Genomic DNA, 22,275 nt, shown 5'->3' with positions numbered 1-22,275 from the left:
TGCAATGATTGCCTGCCTCTGTAACCAGTGGAGGGCTAAATCTTCCTCACACAGTGTTTGGATAAAAATAAAAAAGAACAACATATATACTAATTGTTCTTCAATTTGTTAGCTTAATTGAGACATGGATAATTGAAAGGTCATCTGTTAGATATTGATCTAAATAATGAGAAGCAAAAAGCTTCTCACACCCCTGCCCTCTGTATGTCATACAGACTTGTGTGACTAACAATTGTCAAAGTGCATTAGCTTCATTATATAGTTAACAATTCTCCCATGACCAATGAAAGAGAAATTAAAATACAAATACTTTAGTTCCAACATTAGGTTATAAACTGTACAACCTTTTCAACCTTTTGGCTGAAATCTTTAGATACTTTCAGCATTTGGACAGGTCCCAACAAAGCAGGCTAATGTCTCCTATTCCATGTTTTTTGTTTTTTTTTTTCCCCAGTATCCAGAAAGAAACAAGATATGGCCATTGATTGTACAATGAGTTTATAGTAAAATTGGAGAAAATCACAGATGAAGTACTAAGAATAATGATACCATGCAATTTACTTGTTACCATAATCTATATACAAGTTCAACAGAACCGCCATATATGAACTGCCCATGCATGCTACAGCATTAGCAGGGCATAAATTTCAAATTTTCATTCAAATATTCATAATATATATGTATGCATTATAAATCCAACATAATTATTAAGATTAAAAGATAATGTAGTTTCTTTAATTATTTAATTATTAATGTTATTTCTACATGGTTACTTCTTATTTTGAAAGGAAGCATATTAGCTGTAAACTATAAATTGCAATTAATATGTGTATACTTGGAATAGATTATAACAAGAAAAAATGTAAGAAACTTTTAATACAGAGCTTAATAACAACATTAAGTTGTGCTTAACTTTCCATGTACCAAGCATGTACATGAAAACATGCATATGGCACACATGGTAATTTTAAATGGTCTTTTGGATTGTACCAAGAACTTTATATTAGGTCTTTTAAATCTAATATAAATGTCTGAATCACTTTCTTTTGTTCCTGTGATAAAATATCTTGACAAAAGCCAAAGGAAGAAAGATTATGTGTGTTCACAGTTTGCAAGTTTATCATGGTGGGGAAGTCCTTGAGGCAGGAACACCACAGTCAAGAGAAAGAGAGTGATGTATGCTTGTGTTAAACTCACTTTCTCCTTTTCCTTAATATGCATTCCAGGACTGCAGCCCGTAGAATAGCACCATCTCTACTGGTCTGATTATCTCCTACCTTTGTATTCTGAGTCCTGTCTCCTGATTTTAGATATCAACAAGATGATAACTGAGATTAGCCAGCATAATAAATCATTGGCAATCCAAGTGTTAGTAAATTGTATATTGATTTAACATTGGTTAAACCAGTACATCTTATATTGCTTTAGAGATTTTAATTTTAGATTCAAATTGTTAGAAGTAGAGTTGCAATCTGGCTCAGCTATTAGAATACTGAAACCAGATAGTAGAGACCCAGTGTCTTTGGCTCATATGGAAATTCAAATAAAGTAGTTAAATCCTCTTATATTCTGTTTCTCTATTTGAAAATTGGTTTAGTATGTACAGTATAATATAGCTGCATATTTAAATGATATGTTAATTGTTGGTTATATATTTCTTGGTTAAAGAGCACTATGAAAGTATTGGATTAATAAAAGTGAACTACATTTGTTGGACAAAATTTGAACAGAAAGTAATCATAAAATAAAATACTTTTTCAGTTTTTAAAAGCTCTTTTGGGGCCACGAGTGGAGGTGTAACCTTTATCCCCAGCACATAGGAGGCAGAGTCAGGCAGATCTCTGTGAGTTTGAGGTTAAACTAGTGAGTTCCAGGACAGCCAGTACCCAACAGGAAAGAAAGAAAGAAAGAAAGAAAGAAAGAAAGAAAGAAAGAAAGAAAGAAAGAAAGAAAGAAAGAAAGAGAAAGAAGGAAGGAAAGAGAGAGAGAGAAAGAAAGGAAGAAAGAAAGTTTTTTTTGCAAGAGCCCTTTGAAATAAAAATAATTTATTTACAACAGATATTAGTATGCAGACATGAATTTATGCATTTATATGAAGCCATAATCATGATAATACAGTGGAGGGAGATTCCATACTGACTCTACTGCAGTTTCCTAGTCCTGCGATCTTTACTGAGAGAATTTAGACAACACACACAAGCAAAGCATAGAAGAAAGGGATTCTGAAGGGTGACACAGGGCTTGCTCAAGGGACGGACAAGGTTAAGGAAAATGCTCTTAAGAGGTGAGAGTGCTTAATATAGAGGGAGACCATTGTTTTAATCAGGTGTTGCATACTTTCTTATGTTTGTAGAATATACTGTCTCCTGGGGAGGGGGTATTTCTCTTCCCAGATAACTGGAATGCCTACTTAGGTTAATCCTTAAGGTTATGAAAAACGGTATGACTTTTACCATAAAACCTTAGTAGTTCTTCCAATATCTTTTGGGAAGATAAGAATAAAAAGACTATACATAGCTTATAACAACAAAGAGTAGAATATAACTGATAAATTCCCTTCATTCAAGCAATCTTGTTTGTTCTGTTCTTTTAATGTCATTTTAAAATTGGTTATAATACATTACAAAATTATTCACTGTAGGATCAAATGAGTTGGTTTTAAAAGACTGAGCCATGTGGGTCACATGGATAATTAGGCCTTTCCTTGGTCAACTATTGAGGCTGGAGGCAAAGAATTTCACAGTAAAAAACCATCACGAAGAACAGTAGAGTCAGTTTTAAGAGATTTAATTGAGCCTAGAATAAGGTTTCCTTTTGGAAACACATTATATTATCTTAATATCCATATTTATCTCCCAGCCAACAGAGACTAAGCAGGTTAATTGAAGAAATGTATTCTGTTTCTGCAAGTACCTTCAAGGACAAACACTGTGCAGATGGCTGAATTTTAGCAGCGAGGGCAATGATAACAAATACTGTTCTGAAATTCCCACAATTATACTGTGCCCATCTTTTCAACAATGTGCTATTAAATCTACCATCATACCAGACTGCTTGCCTATCTGTTTTGGATGCACATCCCTTGTGGCTGTCAGGCCTTTTACATGTTCAGTCTCTTCCTCTCAGCTCATCCACTTTCTTGAAGTTAGTGGGATCTTTGTTTCAACTTAATAAAAAATTTTCAATAACTGTAAATGATACTACAAAATGCTGTTAAATGTCTGAACTCAACAAAATTCTACATTTTCTTACAGTAATTTTTAAGCTATGCTCATTACTAATAAATATAGTCATTTAAAGAGCTTAATACAAATGTGTTTATTTGATTTAAACTAATATATAGTGTTTTAATTTAGGTATTCATTAACCAGAAACAATCTGTTCTCTTAAAAAAAACATGACATTTAAAATTATTATTTGTTTTTATTCCATTTCAGTGCAACCGAATTTTGAATAACATCAGAAATAGAGCAGTGAACAATGGAAACATACTTCTGTAAATCTTATAGAGAAACAGAAACTTAAGTGTTGCAGAGGGTAGGAGGATTCCTTCCAGAGAATCAGCATAGTCCAGTGTTGTAAAACCTACTTCTCCAATTTCTTAGAAAACAAGAAAGTCAGTTTAGAATATGTTTGCCTTGTCTTTGTTGCCAACCACTGAACTGACCTCAGTAACAAAGTGGTGGCATGCAATATAAAATATGGTCATTTTCAGGAACTCTTTGTGGACGTTCATTGCTAAATCAATTATATTGTGCTCCACATGCATTAGGAGACAGCCAAATAAATGCTAGACTGCATTACAGCCTGCTAATTTCCCACAGAAGAGCTCAATTGCAGAATTACAATTTCTCTGTCACACATTTCCCATTTCATGTTCTAAATCCTCTTTTGCTGCAATTTCTTAATTATGCACCTAGCCTAAGATTTCTCATATTGTGTGCACCTATGAAAGTTTGATCGAATGGCTTCTTCATTAATTTGTGTTATTGATTATTGCTTTCCCAGGAAACTTTGCAACTCTAGTTAACTTTCATTGGTAATTATAGAAAAGTAATTCTTTTTGTCTCCAATTTTAAAAAAAAATAGTGTGCTTTAGATTTCTACTCAGTTATAAATTCATTTATAGATAAGTAAATCAAAAATTATCTGTGAGTCAAGACTCAAACATTTGACCTCAGAAATCAAGCTTTGAAAGAAGAGATGGTGCACTCGTCATAAAGGGCACTATCCCTGTGTGTATTTGTAAATGCATATGTGTGCTGTGTGTGTGTGTGTGTGTGTGTGTGTGTGTGTGTGTGCGTGTGGCATAATTTACATGTACTTTGTTCCTTGAATTCCTCAGCTGTCATTTTATGGGGCACACACTGCGGTTATTCTGTTTTGTAAGTTAACATGTTAAAGAATGAAAAAGACAATTTTCTCAAGGCCACATCTCCTTGACCTAGTTGAGATGTGACGTATCTGCTGTGAGGCAAAGACAGAAAGCACAGTGGGAAGATTGCTAGCATGGCTTTCTAGCAGCGAGCAGTGGTCATCGACTTCATTGCCTTCCTCTGCTGTAAACGATGAGAATCTGATTAGAGGAGGTCTAAGGGCCCATTCAAATCTAATATGTGAAGGTTGTTCTTCTCTGTAAAAGGAACACAATAGAATTAAACCTTTTCTGTGTCCCTGCTCACCTTCCAACCTATATACAGTGTTCATAGATTCAAAACTAATGAAAAAGTTCTCAGGAGAGCGTTTAATTTAGAAAGTAGTACCTCTCACAATTTAAGTCAGAGTTAATAAGAATTAAATCAAGTAATCAAGCATTTGAAGGATTTGAGTTTTCTGAAACATAAAACATTCAAAACTGCATGAGAGAATACACTTGTTTATGGAATCTATATGTGTTAAAGCCTGGCCCTATGGCCTGGTGAACTGTTTCTTTTTCCACTTTTTTAAAGAAACAACGAACATGCCAAGTACTTTCTAAGCATCGGCTAGTCTAAAGGGCTATGATTTTTTTTTTTAAATAGTCTACTAAAAGTGGCATGATAACTGATTATGTAAGCAGCATTTCTTGTTTTGGTTAAGAACTATCAGACTGATACTGAAAATAGCTCAGTTAGAGCTCTTATCATTTGTGAACTACAGGTGTCTTTATAAGGAGTTACTTTTCTTTAGTCTCTCTAGTCCAGTCTCCTTAAGACTGCATACCTTTCTAAAGCAGTTGGTGAAGGATTCTTGGGACTAAGAAAATCGTGATGTTATTTACTTGGTGGCCTGGGGAGGTGAGATTCTAGAGGATTTATTCATTGTATCTCTGGAAGAGAATCTCATTCTTGAGTAGTCTTGGGGGAGCAGATATTAATCATACTGTGCTGTAGAGTTTGTGGGTGATAGACTTGAAAGGATACTTAGAGGTCATGCCAAGCGATTCTCATAATTGTAGTGCTGCATGTATGCAGTAGCAAAATAAAAACAGAAGAGTTCAAACACCTGCATCTTGCTGTCACAAATTATTTTATTCTTTTGCTTTATTTATTCATAACTTACTGACTGTGGATGGCCATGCTGCAAACATTTTGACATATATTGGCATGTATAAGTGGACTATACACACAATGTCTTTTGGATTTTTTTCTTTTGTCACTATAGACCTTACACAATTTTGGCTTTTCTGCAGGAAAGTAGTATTATTAAAGACTTTAGATTGAGATGTCACATGTTGATGGTGAAAAAAAGTTTCGAGGAAACCTAAGACTGTTTCATTCTAGCTGCTGAAGGGGCTGTGTCAATAAAATGTTTGCCATGCCCACATAATGGACCGAGTTTAGGTCCCTTGGATCTATCCCAGAAGCTTAGTGAGGGTCATGCCCATTATCTCAGAAACAGGAGGACTCCTTGTCGACTGAGACAAAGCAGCCTGGTCAAACCACTGAGCTCCAGGCTTCTGAGTGACTTGTCTCAGAGAACAAGGCTTAAAGCAATGGAGAAAAGCATTCAATGCTGATTCCTGACCTCCACCTCTGTGTGCACATATTTGCATAAGCACTTACACACACACACATACATACATACACACATATACATAAACATCTAAAAATCAGGGTTTCTTGATTGCTCTTTTTTTAAAAAAATGAATATTTACAAGGCAGATTGTAGTAATAGGGGCGGCGGCAGGGCTGAGTCCCCAAAACCCCAGCCGCCTGCTCCGGCTAGCTTATGCCCCGAAATAATTACACAGACACTGTATTCATTTAAACACTGCTTTGGCCCTTAGCTCTAGCCCTTACTGGCTAATTCTCACATATTAATTTAGCCCATTTCTAATCATCTGTGTAGCGCCCCTAGGTGCGCTTACCGGGAAGATTCTAGCCTAAGTCCATCCTGGGTCGGAGCTTCATAGCGTGCGTCTTCCCTGGAGCAGGTAGCATGGCGTCTCTCTTGCGTCTGCTCCGGAGAGGAGAGCTGTCGAGTCTGAGCTCACTTCCTCTTCCTCCCAGCATTCTGTTCTGTTTACTCCACCCACCTAAGGGTGGGCCTATCCAATGGGCCTAGCTATTTCTTTATTGCTTAACCAATGAAATCAACAGATTGATATATGACACTCCCCCATCACTTCCCCTTTTTCTGTTTAAACAAAAAAGAAAGGCTTTAACTTTAACATAGCAAAATTACATATAACAAAACAGTTATCAAGTAAAAGTTACATCAGAAACATTTATACATATAACAAAATTGACCGTAAATCTCTATCAATAAAGCAAAATCTATACTAATTCAAATTATTCATATCTATATCAGCAGATTTTATTTTTTCTCATCATTTTTAGATGTACTAATTATATAAAGACACTTGTGAATATTTCTCTTTTAGTCTAATCACAGGAACATGTTAGAGAAAGAAATCAATCCTGTGAAGCAGTGGTTTGCAAGGTTTCTTAGAAAATGGACAATCTTGTAGCTATAAGAGTCAGAACTGAGGATCTGTCATCAGCCCTCAGCTGAAGATTTCCTTCTTTCATTGCCAAGATTTAAACATTGTCAGAAGTGCTGTTTTTTGTTTCTATAACTCAGCAATGTTGTCTTCAACTTTTAAAAAGGTCCACTTAGCTAGATTTTAATAGTCATTACAGTTATTTCAATATCTGTGTCACATCCATTTGACCAAGACCAGATGTTAGCATTGAAATATCTAATAAATTATTTTTTGAAGAAAGTTCCATTGCTTTTCCTAAAATCTGGATTTCAAAATAAGAGTAAAAGCTAAGAGGAAAATTCCAAGTTGATGGAGGAAGGTCATTGGTTAAAAAAATAAAGAAACTGCTTGGCTGGCCCTCATAGGTTAAAACATAGGTGGGAGGAGTAAACAGAACAGAATGCTGGGAGAAAGAGGAAATGAGCTCAGACTCAACAGCTCTCCTCTCGGGGGCAGACGCCTCAGAAGAGACGCCATGCCCGGCTCCCGGGCAGACACACGCGATGAAGCTCCGACCCAGGATGGACTTAGGCTAGAATCTTCCCGGTAAGACCGATGTTCACAGATTATTAGAGATGGGTTGATCGGGATATCAGAATTAGCCAGTAAGGGCTAGAGCTAAAGGGCCAAGCAGTGTTTAAATGAATACAGTTTGTGTGTTGTTATTTTGGGGCATAAGCTAGCCAGGCAGCTGGGGTGCTGGGGACGCAGCCCCGCTGCCCTTATTACTACACCAAGTGATAAGTAAGTAGTGGTGATAACTTTTGATTCCAGCCCTTTGTAGGCCAAAGTAGAAAGATCAGGAGCTGGAAGACAGATATGGGCTGGAAGACAGACATGAGCTGGACAACAGACATGAGCTGGAAGACAAACAGACATGAGCTGGAAGACAAACAGACATGAGCTGGATGACAGACAAGAGCTTCAAGACCATTAGCTGGAAGACAGACATGAGCTGGAAGACAGATATGGGCTGGAAGACAGACATGAGCTGGACAACAGACATGAGCTGGAAGACAAACAGACATGAGCTGGAAGACAAACAGACATGAGCTGGATGACAAACAGACATGAGCTGGAAGACAAACAGACATGAGCTGGATGACAAACAGACATGAGCTGGAAGACAAACAGACATGAGCTGGAAGACAGACAAGAGCTTCAAGACCATTAGCTGGAAGACAGACATGAGCTGGAAGACAGACATGAGCTGAACGACAGACATGAGCTGGAAGACAAACAGACATGAGCTGGAAGACAAACAGACATGAGCTGGAAGACAAACAGACATGAGTTGGAAGACAGACATGAGCTGGAAGACAAACAGACATGAGCTGGAAGACAGACATGAGCTGGAAGACAGACAAGAGCTTCAAGACCATTAGCTGGAAGAAGACACACTGGAACTTTTCAAATTCTGGGAGTATTTGATTGACTGAGTGTGAAATTAAAAAGACTTTCTCATCAGAAAGTGTTTCTCAGACATTAAATTAATCCCCTTTCATTGTCTACATTGTCTGCACTACATGTGTATGAAACTTTAGAATTTTTTCTTTTCATTTAATGATTTATGAGATACTTAGTCCCTCCCCCCAAACACTTGAAATGGCAAAATTATATGGTTTCATACTCTATTAAGTTATTTATTCTTAATTTTTTTGATATATCTCAGTGTATTGTGTGAGTTTTCAAGTAAAGTATTGATATTTTATTTTAATTGTAATTGTATTAAAGTTTTATTTTTGTAAATTGGTATCTATTAAATAATTGATAAATGCTTTGCTCATTAATTAGTCATTGTTTACTTAAAGGCTGTAATTTTTCTTACATGAACAAATCAAGAGGAAATAAGTTAGTAATTCTTCAGGCTTTTGTTTTCCTTTTTTGGATTTGTTAAATTTCTAGGGTTTGACTCTTTTTCATATTTCTATCTATCTTGTATAACCTTGATTAAACAAGCCGTATGATTGGGAATAAATATGGCAGATAAGAAAAGGTATTCATAGCAAGGCAGAAATAATTAAGGACATGCATTACAAATAAAATTTAAAAGATTTTAAGTTATTTTTAGCTCAGACAACTGAAAGCTAATGAAAGAGTAAAAGTACGGTTCATTAAAGGTGTGTGTCTGTGATTTATTATTTCCAGTCCATTCAAAAACAACAATACGAACACAGCTATTACTAGATCAAATGCTAGACATTAAGATGCTGCTAATCATTTGAGAGGATGCGGGTATCTGTAATTCCTGCTGGTTAGCAGGTTTTCTGTACTGTATGTTGGAGATAAGTAGGGGCAGAGAGTGAGTAACCCATGAGAGAGAGTGTGTATCCACAGGAATAACAGGTGGGCTTGCCAGTTTGCATCTGAGAAACAGGTTCCATTATATTGAAATATTGAAACAGTGGCTTTCCTGTGAAGAGGCTGAGAACCTTTACCACACAGTCATCCTTATAACCCTCACTGGAGGACCTGACAGACACCGTAATTGCTACCAGGTATTGCACACACTGGATCGTGTAACTTCACGTTATGTTTTTTATTACCCAATAAATTACTTTTAGCACATGACTCAAAAACCATCATTATCTGCATCCTGATTGGTTACAACTGTATATCATTGTTCTTTCTCATCAGCTGCCTTTGTAGGTGATCCTCACTCATCTCCCATTTACCTGCTCACAGTGGCCAAGTAGAAAGGAAGCAATCGAGAGAGTAGCATTCAGAGTATATACTTTAGTAACAACAAGAGGGGAAACAGGCATCAGATTTCTGGTGGAGGGAAAAATGTACAGGAGATGACAGCGATTGCAGCCAATCCAGCTAAAAGTCTCAATAACAACTACTAATGCCTGCATTCTCTCCCCCACTGTCTGATCATAACTCAGCCCGCAGTTAAACAGCTGGGAAGCCCTGTCTCCCTGTCTTATTTTCCCCCTGTGCTCCAAACCGCTATAGTAGCAGCAGCAGCCTCAGCAGGGCTGGAAGCTTGCAGCCACGCAAACCGCCGCCTCACCACCACCACCACACACACACACACACACACACACACACACACACACACACACACACACATTGCACACACTTCCCGAATCAACGCGTTCTCACGCAAATCCTGGACCAAGAGAGATGAGAGAAGAGCATTAGACACGGACAACAGGTATTTCTTCTCTGATAAATTCAGTTTCATTCCTCATGGCTTAGTGGTTTCATAAGGAAACAAGCCTTTGCAATACCTAGCCTGTGCGAAAGATCGGAGGACTGGAGGTGGCCTCGGCAGAGGAGGGTGAAGTGGGAGGAGTGAGATGTGGGGAAGAGGAGATGCCAAAATTGACTTTCAGGCTCCGGAAGCCTACAGCTCTCATCCTCCGCTGTTTTTGAGTTGCAAATGATCTGGGAGTGGTGGGTTGCAGGCAGCCCGTGACACTGCCTGGAAGAAGACTTCCATCTTTCAGTCACTAGTTCCAACGGGCCGTGTGTTCTGGAAGGGGGTGGCAGTCGGGAGGAGGATGCTCTGAGCAGAGTTCTTGAAGCTCCGCTCTTGGGGGAAGCCGGGCTGTGTGGGAGCCTTCTGACGGAGCGGAGAGCGTGTGAATTGGAAAGGATCCTGAGAGCTGGCTGGTCCCAGTTCCTCTCCGGAAAAGCTGTCGCTCTCGCTTCAGAGATGCGCCTCGCCTTCGCCTGCATCACGCTGCAGTAAGTTCAACTCAGCACGGTTGGTTGGCAGTTTGAGTGGCCTCTGGGTATGTGGTGCGGGGGAAGGGAAGCTGAGAAGAAATGGCGAGGAAAGTTAGGGAAGCTGAGCTTCGGATTCTCCATGCAAATCTGAAAGCATTTTGTCCCTCACTCCTGTGTGAGTTATTAGTCGCCTTACTGTTATCTGCAGCAGGGGACCTAATGTTAGGTGAGTCCGGCAAAGTGCTCAGTTCATTGGAATTTAGGCAAGGAGACTAGCGAGCAAGTATGATCCCCTGAAAGTTACTGATGAGATGGCAGGTTGCCTGTGGGGGCGGGTGGAGAGGAATCATAGAAGTCGGCTTCGATTTTTAAATGCCCCAATTGCCCTAAATTTCATTTCAGATTCATGTGCTAATTTGTAAACAAACAAGCAAACAAAACAAGCGTGTCTTTTATTTACTTTTACAATATTAAAATTAAACGTGAACTTCATCTATAGCTGGCTTCTTGGTGACCGTCTGGGCGACACTGATGATATGATAAACATTCAAATTCTTTCCAGTGGGTGGGGTGGAGTCTCCCAGGTTCTCACTGCCTACAATTATCTCCACTGCCTAACCACTACGGTTTGAAGTCTTCGTGATTTCAAAGGGATGATTTTCACATAGATGTCATTGCACTTCTCTACTTAGCAGGACTGTGTTCACGGGCAGAAGGAAACCAAGGCTTAAGAACTTTCAAAAACAACTCCAGCCTGTTTGTTCAAACTGTAGATAACCAACTCTTAAAAATAGGTCAGCCAGGGCTAGCCCATTGTAAAGCAAATTACCAAGTAAACAAGATGTTGGCAGGACACGAAAGGTCTGTTCTAAAAGGGGAACTAGAAATAATTAATTTAAAACAGTTGGGATTATCGGGCCAGTTTCACTCTCACGGACCCCCTTCCCCAATTTTTAAACCACAGAAGCAATCAGAAAAGAGAACTAAAAGAATCTTTTAATTAGAAAGGAAGCTGTAGACTTAACTGGAAGATCACTGGAGAAATGACTGTTTCACTATATTTTACTCTAAGGAAGCCTACAGTTACGGCAGAAGTTGCCTAAAACAGGTTCCAGGAATCCAGGATCTTCGAATGAGCACTTGCACAAACACTATCATAGGTTTGACAGGTCAAAGTAGTTTCAAACTTTGGAGGCAAATTCTGTGGGCAGACGTGTTTATACCTGTCACCCTAACCGGCTCTGAAACAGGGGGACGTTCATAAATTTGAGGCTAGACAGAGTTACGCAGAAAACTCAAGATTATGGCCTGAGACACTGTCTAAAAACAAGAAAGAGAGAAGACATTAAGATTAACAATTGCTGTGAAATGCAATATAATTCTGAAATCCTCTGTCACATGAAAAGTGGAAATTCAGGACTGCATTTAGTCAGCCATTTTAGTTTAAAATTTTCTGACTGTGCCTAAGCTATCCAATCTGCTGCTTTACTCCAAACAAGACAAGACAAGGAGGCACTGGAGTTGTTTGCCTAATCGTCCACTCCTCTCTGAAATCTCTAGATATAACGGGTCACTTAGTGTTGGGGCCATTTTTGCTGTTGGGATACCCACTCATTTTAGGCTATCATTCTGCCTATAAAAAATTTTACCTGCATAATTCCTAACTGTAACTCTGTGAATCAGTGAGTCACATGTGATCCAGGGAATGTGTTTGTCATGTGAGCCTGGGTAAACATTTTACACAGTGATAATAAAGTGGAGGGGGGGCGCGGAGGAGAAAGCATCCATACACAATCTGTAAGAGGATGCTGCTGTGAGTTTCCAAACAGTTCCACACTAACTACTCTAGAGACACTGGGTACCTGAAGTCAGCCATTTATCCAACTGAAGGGAAAACAGGCTAAGAACTCAGCTGTTTATCAAGAGTTCTTCAAAGACAAGAGTCAAGTTGTAGCAATGTGTTTCCTTCAGACTTCATGGTGATGTCATATTGCAAGAAGTCTAGGAGCTGTATCTGGGAAGAGGATTGTCAGATTACTTTGCAGCGAAGTTATTTTCATGTTTAAACCATTAGTGCAATTTGTTGGGACCGTGTCTGAACTAGGCAAGGAATTTCTGACTCACGCTTCCCTTTGAATGCTATTGACAGAAATAGCCATAGTCAGAAATCTCAAAGTTAGTACCTGTTCTCTGAATCTAAACCTATCTATTAATAATGACTGAGGTTATGCACAGGCTTAGAGAAGCCGTTTGAATATCATCCTTTCCTGGCTGGCTTCAGGATCAGAGCTGTATTTGTATATGCATGAGAGCTTCAGAATTCCCTTAGGAGTGTTACCTCTAGCCAGGTGCACCTGCCCAGAGGAGGCTTCAGGCAGAGCTGGGAAGAAGATTCTCCCCATTTCTGTAGACTTTTTTTTTCTCCCATGAAACACTGACATGAAATTTAATCCCAAGGAACAGTTCTGTGTACTTGTCTATCACTGGGTATTAGAAGGAAGTAGACTCAAGTGCTTGGAAACCTCTTGGGTTATTACCAAAAATGGTTTCTCACCACACAAAGAATGAGCAATTGCCAATTATTAAAAGCTTAGTAACTGCAGGTGAAGCTCTTTGAATACATTGTCTTATTTATGGTACAAAAGCTATAGGAGAAAGGTATTTTCTACTATTTACAATAAATATGACCCAAGATTCAACTTAGAAACCTGTTCTCTTTGGATCGATCCCTTCCTCAGCCTAGAAATAGTAGGTAGGGCCTTGGACCTTCCCCAAAGTGATGTGCCATACCTTCTCTGAGGAGTAGATAGGGGTGGGGTGGGGTAGGTGAAGATTGAGAGAAAGAGAGGAAGTGGGAACTGGGATTGGTTGTAGAATGAAAAGAATAGATTTTTTTTCCTTAGGGGAGAGAGAGAGAGAGAGAGAGAGAGAGAGAGAGAGAGAGAGAGAGAGAGAGAGAGAGAGAGAGAATATATTCCAGAAAATATAGTTGGCAAATGGTAGCCTAGGGTAGCCTCAGGCTCCTAGTCACTTTGCTACCTGTTTTATTAGGGTATTCATAGACCACCATAGATCGGGTGGTCTAAGTGCATCATTTTTGTAGGCACGATTGTTTGAAAGTACTTGAGAAATCATACTAGGTAAGAGAGATTGCCTTGCTCTCTTTCTAGTCAAGGTAGAAATGATGAAAACTGGAATCTAAATTGACCCCAAGTCCAAAACTTGGCATAGATAGCCACTATTCCAATTTCTGGCTTTACAAACTCTGGAAACAAAACTGGGGTTGGTGCCAGGAGAAAAGATGATGAGTCTAATATGGAAGGAAATACTGCGAAGGTTCTGAGAAGGAAGGGACTCCACTGGAGGGTGCTGCAAAATGATGCATGCCTGTTTGGTTCTGGGAGATTTGCAAATAGAAGTTCTTTGGGTTGTGTTTGAGGTAGAGACCTTGAAAGTCAAGGTTAAAGCAGAGACTCAAATATTTCCTATAAAGTTTGGTTATAAAATTAGATTAGGCTTACCCTTGTATAATCCTTACATATTTTTTTAAAAAGAAAATAAAAGATAAAGAAATATGGTAGAAAAGGGCCAGATGAAGAGATAAAGCCCTGCAAGGAAATACCACTGGTTCTTGCATAATCATTTCCTGAAATTTTGCCAGGAAAGCTAAAGACTGACTTTAACTAGTGAGGTTTAAATCACAATGATCCATTTAGGTACATTGTTAGGTGTGAAGGAGCCTAACCGGATTAATGCCACTGATCTTCTTATTAATGAAGACAAACACTAACAAGAATAAAATAGTAACTTTATAGGCTTAGAACCAAACAATATTTTAGGATTGGTCTTTCTCAGCATGCTAAATTTAAACATCAGAATTTTATTTTTCTTTGAGCATTATCTGAGTCAACACATGAAATAAAGGGGTTGCCCTTTAACAGGAAGTTTACATTACATTGCAAATTTAAAACACTGTGTTCTTGACTCAGTTATTTTTGCCTGACAGCTGCTAATCATCAGCCAATCCCTCTAAATACAAGGGACAAAAGCTATGAACTTAAAATCAGAAGATAAAAGAATGTGTTCTAAAATGGGGCCATGCTACAGAGCTGTTCTCACACACGTATGTATATGATAAAGGAGGTGTGCAAATACATATTCATACACGTATGTGATGAAGGAGGTGTGCAAACACATATTCTTGGTCTCAAGTCATTCGTCAGTTCTAACCTTTCTTGTTGTGGGTGGAAGCAGAGCATTGAGGGCTGACTTTTAAATAATTATTAACATTAGCTCACTTCCTCATTGGCTGACACTCTCTTATGGCTTAAAGATAATGCCAGCAGAGTTTATGGAGTGTTTGCTACATGACAGTGCTTTTACAAACATCATACATCTAATCTTGACAATTACCTTAACTTGACCATCTTTCTCATAGTCTTCCTGTTATATAAAAGAGAAAACTGAAGAATGACAGGGTCAAGTGACTTTTTCCAAATTTATTTATTGACACCCAAACTTCTCCAGGCTTTCCTGCACACTGAAGTGTTTCCCTTTAAGGTATATTTTTATGCTGTGAATTTCTACTCTAGTATCAGCCATCTTGGGGACTCTTTCTGGTTCTAACCATTGGTCCTACCATCTGTGCCGTTATTCCAACTTGTGCTTTCCTTGATGGAAAAGGTGAACATTTTCTGGTTTCTGTACTTTGGATGGAAGCCAACACCTATTGGTTTAATTTTGAAACATCAGTGCTTGCAGAACACAGTTTTGGAGCATAGTAAGTAATTGATCCGATCAAAGGAATACAACCCCTTGAAAAACAAGGAGACTACTTTTGTGATGATTAGAATCAACGTCCTTCTCAACAAAGAAAGAAATTGTATTTCAAAAGCAAGTTAAAAGTCTTGAGCCAAAGTAATACTGAGATAGGGAGAACTCATAAAAATGATATAAATTCATTCAAAACACATTTGCTACTCTCTATAGTTTAGGTTGTGAATCTATTATGCAAAATTCTTGGGACCAAAAAATGTGTTTTAGGTTGTTTTTTTTTTTTTGATTGGGGGTATTTCTTGACATCAGTATTATATCTTGGGGGATAGGAGTCACATCAAAGCACAAAGTTATTTTTTATGTGCAATTTGTACAAGTAGCATGAAAATTAGTTTACATGGTATTTTCTGTATGATTGTATTTTGACTTTTATGTGTTATTTGAAGTTAGCTGTGGAATTCTTTGTTTTATGTCTCTACTTAGAAAGACTTAATTTAGGAGTATTTCACGTTTCTGCAGGGGATACATTTAATATGGCAAATGTATGTATTATTTCCAAAACAAAAATATAAATATTCATTAATATCTTATTTTAGGGTTGAAATATTAATTCATCTTTAGACAGAAAATAAAAACAAATGTTGGAATAAGATAATGTCAAATGTTTGTCGCTTGAAATAGAAAAAAACAATTCATTGTAACAGCATGTTAGAATTCATTCATTTGGAGAGAGGTTCTCAAATAGCCCAAGCTGGTCTCAAACTCATTATGTAGTTGATTATGACATTAAATGTCTGATATTCCTCACAATACTTTTCTACAACTTGACGTTTTATGTGTGTGCTACCACACCTGACTTGATTTGATGCTGGGAATCAAATTCAGGGCTTCTTACAGAGTATCAAGCATTCTACTATTTGAGCTACCTCCACAGTTTGAAAAAGAATTGTGAGAATGTTTTATATCTTATTTCCTTTGAAGAAAAAAATGTTACACAGTTTTAATTTAACCATGACTACCTATGATTTAGTCATGTCTGCAAGTAACCTTTGTATTTTTCCTAATCACCAAAGATGAACCATAGTTAACAGACAGAAAATCAGTCTTCAATCTGCCTTCCAAAGAAGTGTGTTCACTTCCTGTAATAATTTAACTTCTACTTTTAATGAGATTATTGTAAGTTTTTTTTTACATTTTTAAATTTCACGACTATGTGAATTGGCCATAGCATGTGACTTTTTGTTGCAAGGAACCACTCCTTTGTCCTTGCTGCCCAGAACCACAGAACCGAAATAACCTCACAGAAATTGTATTAATTAAATCACTGCATGACCCATTAGCTCTAGCTTCTTTTTCGCTAACTCTTACATCTTAATTTAACCCTTCTATTAATCTGTATATCACCATGATGTCTTGACCTACCAGCCCAGTTTCAGCACGTCTATTTGAGGCAGCAGATCCATGGTGTCTCCTGACTCCACCCTTCTTTCTCCCAGCATTCAGTCAAGTCCTCCCTGCCTACCTAAGTTCTGCCTTATCAACAGGCCAAGGCAGTTTCTTTAATCATTTATGGTAATCACAGCACACAGAGGGGACTCCCACATCAACTTTTCAAATAGAAGACTTGTTTAACAGTACCTTCTGAGGTCAAATCATTTATTTTATTCTTTCTTCTAATCCTCATAAATCAGTTATCACATAAGAATGTAAATCAGTAGGAGGACAAGTGGGAAGAAAAGTGTGTTAGCTATTTAAATTCTTTGGTGTTTTATTAACTGAGTAATCACAGCATGATGCTCCCCCTAGCAAGGCAGCTGGACCTTGCTTCATAATTTATTTCTTTTGCCTTTCGACAACTCCACATTTTGATTGTTCATGATGAGATAGAAATATAGATAGTGATTTGGAAAAATATCAACCGCACACAAAATTGCTCAATATACAGACTCTAATTTGAATTTTGTTTCATTTACTTCTTATGTATTGTGAAATACTGCTAAAAAGCTTTTATCTGCTTTCAAAATACCTGCCAGGACTCAAATCCTTAATACTTGATTAAACTTGAGTCTATTATTTAAAATGTTGTGGCTTAGATTTCTTATAAATAAGACATAATGAAAACTAAAATCTATTTCATATAAATACATGCTTTAGCCATATATATTGAGGTTTTAGAAAATAAAATTCATAATAAATATTAAAAGATACGGTACTATGGAGGTGACTCAGGAGCAAAAGTGCTGTCATTTCAGCTCCGAGGCCTGAGTTTGGATCCCAGAACCCACATGTAAGCCAGCTATGGTACGTCGGGTCAGTAACTCCAGTGCTTTGGGTGCCAGAGACGATAGCGTCAAGAGCTCACTGGCCAGGCATTCTAGCGGAATCACTTAAGTCTAGATTAAAAAAGAAAAAGAAAGTTGAAAAATAAAAAGGTGGAGAGCTATAGAGGAAGACGCCTGAGGTCCTTTCTGGCTTCCATACCCACACAGATGTGCACAAGCATATAGCACACAGATTTATAGCACACATATGTATGTACACACCCGCATACACAGCCATCCAGACACACGTGTGCATGAACACGCACACATGCACACATTCACACATTAACTATTTCTAGCGCCAGATGACTTGGAACTTTATTTCATGTTTATTAAGAAAAATGTTCTGAGGGGACTCTAAATGTAGACAGTCCTTATTTTTGCTTTATATTAATGAAATTACTTAGTGATACTTATAAAGTTACTTATTATTTTAAGCTTTCTTTCTATATTATCTTCATTATTATTTTACCAAAACAGATTATCCTGGATTGTTTAAAAAGAGGTAACTGCTAATATAGATAAATCAAAAATAAATTTTAAACTCCCCAAGAAAGGCAGATGACAAAATTAAAACTCAGAAAATTTTAACTTTTTTTTATACCATTTCTAATACCACAATGAGAGGTCTTCCATTTTTCTTTCTGACAATCTGAAAACATGGTCATAGCATCCATTTGTACTAATCAACATAGAGCAATACAGGTAGCATTCTGCTTTTCTCTATGTTTTTGCCTATGTGAACCTCTTGGGTGAGGAAATCTATTGTTGCCTAGATAGTCAGCCTTTGAATTATATGAACCACGAGGGACGGAGAAACCATCACAGAATCTTTTACCTAAAGACGGGACATAAAGCAGAAAAGATGAGTTTGTGGTTTGTTCAGCACCGTGTTTTGCTGACACAGAGAACACAAGGAAGTGCTTCTTCCTTGGCTTTTCACCAAGGCTTCCCTTTGCTGGCTAATGAAAAGAGGTAGAGCTGGAGAGCTCTCACTTGCCGTGCCTTTCCTCAAGTGAAATTTGGATTCTATAACCAATAGCCAGATACCTGTGGGAAGTTTAAGTGTCATAAATATACAGCTACTAAGACTGTCACCTCAAAAGACTAACTGCAGTGACTGGAAGGATTCAAGGATAACATACCTAATAATGAGCCAACAAGTGATTTACTCTTATAGTCGTACTTTGATAGGAATCAAGGGCTGACACAACAGGAGAGCCAAGCTGCAAGGAAGAACTGGTGCAAGAACCATTAGTCTCCTTCTCTCAGTCCCCCTGCCCTACTTCGTTTATTACAGCTCTAGTCTGTATAGTTTACCGTGAGAATGGGAGATAACAGTGAGTTCAGGGATTATACCTACCCTGATGGAACCCTTTAGACCCAGGCTTATGTATTCTCGGTTAACCCCATTCTCAGAATGATTGAACACAATGCTTTCATTCAGTCAAAACCATGACTCCCACGTTACCTTTTCTTTTCCCTTCATATTACAGAATAATTCAGCATTGGGCAGCTTTGAGAGAATAGAAAAACACAAGTACTTAATGTTGCTTAGTAACTTCTCTCATCTGTCATTTTGGGCTGCACATTAACAACTGTGACTTCCCCACACTTGTCCCAAATTACTAGAATCAAGGCAGCGCACACAAGCTGATGAGTCACTTAGCTATCCTGTTGTTCTTAATAAGAGATCTGAATACCGGGATGGGTGTTCTATTGTTACATAAGGTTGTTTGTCGCAACGTATGTTAGAACTTTCTCTTTGCCAAGGAAAAGCCCCTGTTAGCAAAGACATAGCATAGCATAGAAGCTGTTCAGAGAACAATGTTATTTCTTTAAAGGAGTGTTTCTCAAACTGTGAGTCACATCCCCTCTGGGATAGAAGAACCCTTCTGCAGGGTTCACCTAAAATCATTGGAAAACACAGATATGGCATTACATTCATAACAGTATCAAAATTAGTGAAGATGCTCCGTGGTTGGGGGACACTACAGCCTGAGAAACAATGTTAAAAGGTCACAGCATTAGGAAAGTCTCTGCTTTGGAATGTGTGCTATACAAACCCACAGACTCTTATTCCAGCAACAACATGTGAAGGTTTGGATCTTCATTAGGAAATCTTGTATCTGTTGATGTGGTTTTCATCCATACTACCTGGATGCCTACTTGGTGAAACGTTCGATACTTAACATACAGATTTTATCTGTATAAGGATACTTAAAAATAAAATACTTTAAATTTGACTATAGTGTAATTATTTTTATGATCTAACCAATGGCCTTTGATTCTTAACATTAGCGACAGTGTTAAACAAATCCAAGTATTTGTTATATTTGTTGCAATTTTCATTTCTTAACAGCACCACGTTGATCAGAATTTTTTTTCCAATAAGAAGTACCAAAGGCACATTGAAATAGTTCTTCAGATACAGTATGCAGCAGAGATTTAAAAAGAAATTTCCTCAGTGTTATTTAATCACAGAATATCCCATTCCGAGAACATCTATTAAAATGTCTTTGAAATTGGAACACAGTTAGGAAGTACTGATCTATTACCACTCAATTATTCATTTAAAATATTTTAGCACCTACCATACATCAGAATAGATGTCTCTGGAAACAAAATTGTAACTGTAACCTGACCTTCACACTATGGAGCTCCTAAATCGGGATGTGAAAGGAGATATATGGGTGTCGAAATTAGAATGCCTCAAGCCATGTGTAGTGATGCGTCCAAGGACCTGTAGTGTAGGAGTCAAGGACAGAGAAGATCGACAAACTAGTCAGATTCTTATAATCTGAATTGGGTCTTGAGGTGGGACTATGAATTCATTTAAAATAGGACAAGGACACGTACAAAGAAATGCTAGAGATCATGCATTTCCCTGTGAATAGCAGCATTTCTGTCATTAAGGCAAGCATAACTCTTCAGTGAGTAGTGACCTTTAATGAACAAAGAGATGAGTATAGCAAACCACAACAGAGAAATTCATTTGTTTATGTGGTTGGTAATTGAAACATTTGACAGAGATCAGAATATCTGGGAAGCTATTAGAGTGAATAAAGATAATATTAAGAAATAATTTGGTACATTTTAATATCTTTGTAGTAGGCTGTCTTGCAAAGAGTGAAAATGTGTTGTCCCAGAGATGAAAGACCACACCAGAAATTAGTGGGATTAAAGGCCAGGTAGCAGTGACCTACCATAGTAGGGAAGTGATTGTCTCTGTTGGGTGTTATCGAGAGCTGGGCGAGACAGGGCTGAAAAGGGGCCAGTCAGATTTGAACAGGGTGTCTCCTGCTGATGTAGAGGTGTAAAGTCACAGGGTGGAAATCAAAGCCGGATGACATGTGCTGCGTGAGTAGGAGTCCAGGAGAAAGAAGCGATGAGTCATGCCGAAAGTCTATCCATGAAAGGCTGAAGAAAAACAGAGCTGTTTCTTGAGAATAAGTGGGTTTGCAGAAACTTTTATCTTCCTGAAATGGAATAATTTTTAGTATAGCTCATATCCGTGATAAGATGAGCATGAAGGAAATCAGTTATAAGGGAGGGACATTTCATGGTATTGACTTTTTAAAACGAAGACACACAGATACTGTTTGTGTTTCACAAGGGGAAACATTTCCTGTAAATAAAAGGCAAACATTGGGCACAATCAGGCATGCAAACTTGAAGGCGTTTTTGAAATTTTAATTTTCCCGCTAGACTTTTAATAAGTTAGAAATAGTCTGAAATTCTGAATGGTTAGAGAAGACACACAGTGTGATCTCTGCCAAGAGGGCACCATTAGAATAGATGATCATGAATTTACAGTTTTAAGTTTATTCAGTGGGCAACTCAGTTCAGCCACTTGGGAGGAGGCACAGAAAATGTGAATGAGTTGATCTGTGCTGCTTTGTTCTATTTTTCTCTGAATTTACAATGTCCCACCTACCCTGCAGTGTTATGGTCACCTTCCTTGTTTTTACTTTCTGATTTGGAAATCTAAATGGCTGTGGTCTTTACCCACATCTCTTCCGGCCACAAGAAATGGTTAAACTGTAGAGACTGAGAAGCCGTTCGCTTGGGCAGACATGATCTCTGCACCGGCATTGCTCTCCATTGTGTGCTGATCACTGTTCATCTGAGCACTTGGTTTTGGACTCGGGAAAGAGAAGACAGTGTCCACTGTGTCCTTGTTTCCTTCCGCTTATCATCCAGACAAGACCCAGCACACAACTTCAATTTCTCTCTCCCAACATCTTCATTTCCTGTGCCCTTCTCCTTCCATTTTGCATTTGACCAAACCTCAACCGAGCATCCGAAAATTCTGCCTTTGCCTTTCACTTGGGTTATTGAATACTGCCCCAAATCACGGAGCTGTGAAAACTGGGGTCCTAACAGATGTGGGGATCATTCTTCTCCCTTCAGTTCTTTTTATGGGCACCCACACTGTGTTTTCTTTTTTGTTTTCCCCTGCAGCACCTGAAAACCTGATAGCCCACACCTGAAGTTACTGCTTCACTGAAACAAAACGTATTTTAACAGTGT

General features: G+C 38.2%; 1 protein-coding gene across 16 annotated transcripts in view; it reads left to right on the top strand.

Annotated features, from left to right (window-relative positions):
• The first annotated feature begins 9,811 nt into the window (after nucleotides 1–9,811).
• Dgkb (diacylglycerol kinase beta) overlaps nucleotides 9,812–22,275 on the top strand; it is a 593,434-nt gene continuing 580,970 nt past the window's right edge. For 2 of the 16 annotated variants that reach the window (XM_075948555.1, XM_075948554.1), the window contains exon 1: nucleotides 9,927–10,127. The gene's annotated coding sequence lies outside the window, so the exon portion shown is untranslated. Of the gene's footprint in view, nucleotides 10,664–22,275 lie in introns of all 16 variants that reach the window. The other 14 variants (XM_075948560.1, XM_075948552.1, XM_075948548.1 and 11 more) reach the window with 14 other exon arrangements.

Source organism: Microtus pennsylvanicus, chromosome 14 (genome assembly GCF_037038515.1).
Source record: "Microtus pennsylvanicus isolate mMicPen1 chromosome 14, mMicPen1.hap1, whole genome shotgun sequence".
Lineage (NCBI taxonomy): Eukaryota > Metazoa > Chordata > Mammalia > Rodentia > Cricetidae > Microtus > Microtus pennsylvanicus.
Note: the sequence above shows the minus strand (reverse complement) of the source record. Positions and strands in the feature narration are given on the sequence as shown.